We start from the raw sequence: 4,146 nt of genomic DNA, 5'->3' as shown, positions 1-4,146 counted from the left end.
CTTTAAATTTCAAAGTTGTCAGTTTTGTCGTCACTTTCTAAAAACCTTATATTAGTCGGTGTTTGCTTACTACTTTACACGGTTTGATGTCCTCCATGCACGCTTTCTCGGGTTTGTTGCTTTCTCGGGTTTGTCTAAAAACCTTATATTACCCGTTTTTGGTCTTTAGGTTAAGCTTTCTCGGTAAAAAAATTGGGTTTCTCTATGTTTTATGCTTGCTCGCGATATAAGTTCGTGTTTGTCTTTGCTTACGTTTTACGTCACATGGCACTATAAATTCACATTTTTGTTTTATGATTTTTTCTGGTTTTGATCGTCGTTTGCTTACAATTTAGCACAGTAGCTTTTTGGCTACAGTAGCGAAAGAAGCACTCACTTTCAAGATATTTACATAATTGCCACTCTAATTTCCATCACATTTTTAAGGGAGAATTATATATATTTTGTCCATCTCTTTTAGTTGAATTTTTTACCCAAGAAGCACTCATTTTCAAGATATTTACATAATTGCCACTCTAATTTCCATCACATTTTTAAGGGAGAATTATATATTTTTTTGAGTAAAATGCACGGATAGTCCCTGTGGTTTGGTAAATTTCACCTTTAGTCCCCAACATTTAAAAATTACACTCTTTGTCCCTGTGGTTTGACAAATTGTTACTCGGATAGTCCCCAAAGCGGATGGAGGTTAGTTTTTCTGGTTAGGTGGGTGTGAAATGACAAGGACTATCCGAGTAACAACTTGTCAAACCACAGGGACTATCCGAGTAACAACTTGTCGAACCACAGGGACTATCCGAGTAACCTTCATCCGCTTTAGGGACTATCTGAGTAATAACTTGTCAAACCACAGGGATTAAGAGTGTAATTCTGAAAAGTTGGGGACTAAAGGTGAAATTTCACCAAACCACAGGGACTATCCGTGCATTTTACTCTATTTTTTTGTCCATCTCTTTTAATTGAATTTTTTACCCTTATGTTTGTATGTTTTATTTTTGGACCTACATATTTTGTCTTTTTTATTTGGATCTATAATTAAAGTTTTCTATATAAATTCGTGTTTATATACACTTTATGTCAGCTTGTACTATAAGCTTGCGTTTCATTTTACCTACGTTTTACGTCACGTGAAGATATGATTTTGTTTCTTTTGTATTACGATTTTTTCGGTTTTGGTTGTCGTATACTTACTACTTAGCATGACTTTACGACCCAGCGCCCGCAATGCGGGTGTTAAACACTAATTATATAATACAATTTCGGTAGATCCTTAGGAACAGTGTGTATACACTAACTTGCATTGCCATATGTCACACTAAGACAGGTTCACGTTTTCAAATTTTTGACATCCGTCAGAGTTTGGCATACGTGGGCATCAGGTATTTACAAAAAGAGGTGACTTAAAAGATAAATAGGTAGTTGACGGTCGCTATAGCGGTGGTGGCGATGGTGAATCTTCTGACTGAAACCGCGGCGGGGTCGGAGGCCGCGGATGAGGTGGAGCCGCCAGGTTATGGGCTTATGGCAGTCGAGAAGGAGTTGTGGTCAATTGGTTATGGGGGCGTGAAATCCAACCACCACACCACCGCCATTGTTAACATCTTAGATGTTAGGTGGCAATGAAAGAGAGAGAGCGAGAAACAGAGTGGTGGTTCATGGTGGTCGTAACAAGCCGTGGTGACAGAGGTGGCGAACCGGAGGATGTTGTAACAAGCTGTGGTAGCAAAGGTGGCGAACAAGAGAGAGAGTAGATAGAGATGATGGCACTTTGGCGACGGTTGTTGCAGGTGGGGGTGATGACATATGTTGTTCCGGCCGATGCATTATGTGTTGGAGTTATAATCTTTAAAAGAATTTCGTGTGGATCAATAAATTCTCTAATTTAAACAATGTAGGATCGTTTTGGGACCCAAACGAGTCGATCAGAAGAGATATTAGACAGTATCAGAGGCGGAATTCATTGATTCGGTCTTCGTTTAGCTTAATATTCACTATTAACTGTCTAGTTTATTGATTCTGAAAACAATTTACGGCACAGAGACACTTCGGCAGAGCTTCGCTGCCGGAATACACCTTGGTAATTTCGTACCAAATGACAAGACCAAGCACCTATATATAGCCTAGGTAATTTCGCATGAACTGTTCATGCGAAATTACAGTTCAAACGAAATTACACATCCAAACGAAATTACCAGTAATTTCATGCGAAATTACCTGTTAATTTCGTGTGAAATTACCTGTTGGTAATTTCATGCGGAATTACCTTTTAACCTATTTTCGTCAGATTTCTCGTATAACGAGCCTTGATCTGTCAATATTAATCTAAGACTCGAACGAAGACGAAGTCGACAGACCTATGCACCAACAGACTCCCCCCGGATGTTGACGAGTCTTCAGTGCTAGTCTTCAGCATGACGACTCTTCAGTCTTGATCGGTCTGCTTGAATGATGATTCAGGATCTTTCTCTGGCTCTAACCTCGTCAGACTCCCCCTCTCATCAAGCTGGGATCGCTGTCTGGAATTAGCTATCGCCTTGAGATCAAATCCTGACTCAAACTCTGCTCAGCTCTTCTCAGGTTCTGGATTGTATCTTGGCTCTCCGTAGCATCAGGATCAGAAAACCTTGCTTTAATCTGCACAAGTCTCAACCACTTTTAAGATAAATAGATTTGACGCAAATAGGCTCTACTCAACCTCTTGAATTCATAACATTCAAATTTTGATTCAAATTAATGAACCATTTGAGCTTTTCAAGATCAAATTTTATTTCAATCAATTTCTCCCAAACCATTTTGTTCATCATATTTAGCACTTTGAATTTTGAAAATCAACTCTCCAACATCAGTTATCAAAAATCTTTTTGGATTTTTTTTTTTTTCAAAATTTATGCTAAAACACTCCAAAAATCTTTTTGGATTTTTCATGAAATGAACTAAAGACGTATATACAACCAATATTTTTGTGAGTTTGTGTTAGGGAATCATATCAGCCATTGACAAGTTACAGATACCGTTAAGCTTTTTATTACATATTCAGAATTAAACAATTCGTTTAGATTGCCAATATACTGATCCTCTTAAATTTTCACACAAATTTCAATCTGTTCAGGATACGTATTTAGTGTTTTAAGATCTTAACTTATACGCGTGTACCATCTCAGAATATACTCTCGTATCCAGATTACTATATTCAGTCTTACAGGTGAGTGCACACTAATGATATCTGTTAAGGGGTAGATGCAAAGCCATGAGAGCTCAGGTCAGAACTTCCGTTCGTGCAGAGAGATGATGGCTCGACTTTAGGTGGGTCCCCTTTAGGAGATCTTTTTTACAACAGCACATGACTAACATTTTCCAATGTGGCATCATTTTTTGTACTGAGGGCTGGCTTTAAAATTAAAGAAAACGCAATGTATTATACGAGGACTAGGCTATTGCTCCCGCAAAATCAGAAGTCCTTGTATAATACCCCAGATATCATCACGCACAAAGACCTAGTACGTCAGAAATAGCATCTTTCAAACAAGATTTCAGGGGTTACCTATATATCCGAGAGATATTCCCCACGAAATAAGCAAGTGATGATTTTATGTTTATATCCCGATCAAATTTACTAAATGTGTAAAAACCTATCAGCACATCATCAGCAAGATTGCTTAATGCTTTAAAACTTTACATTTCTCTAGCATACCGTAACTGTCTAGCTGATGTACTATCATTTTCCTTTTTTCACAACAAAACTCGTTTTGAATTTTTTTAATGTTTTTTACTTTTTCAAATTTTCGATTTTTTCTAAAATTTTACTCCCCCTAAAATCAAAATATGTTTCAATTTTGATTTTCTGAGAAAATTTGAAAATAACCTGTACAAACTTGACAAATTGATTTGAATTGCTTCAAATCGCCATCCACTTTGCATAAACAGTTAGAACTCCCCCTTATAACAAACTATTTTCCCATTATGATTTCAAAACACTTAAGTTTGTTTTAATCAAAATGGTTTTTCCGGAAAAATAAGTTATGTTGTTACCACTTGTAGAATAGGGGATCAACTCATCACATTGTTTTCTTAATTACTTTGATCGAAAGTTAAATTAAGTACAAATTAATGTCCTTGATAAACCATTTCTCAAGAAAGATGTCGATT

The sequence above is a fragment of the Helianthus annuus genome, chromosome 1 (genome assembly GCF_002127325.2).
Source record: "Helianthus annuus cultivar XRQ/B chromosome 1, HanXRQr2.0-SUNRISE, whole genome shotgun sequence".
NCBI classification, from domain to species: domain Eukaryota; kingdom Viridiplantae; phylum Streptophyta; class Magnoliopsida; order Asterales; family Asteraceae; genus Helianthus; species Helianthus annuus.
Note: the sequence above shows the minus strand (reverse complement) of the source record.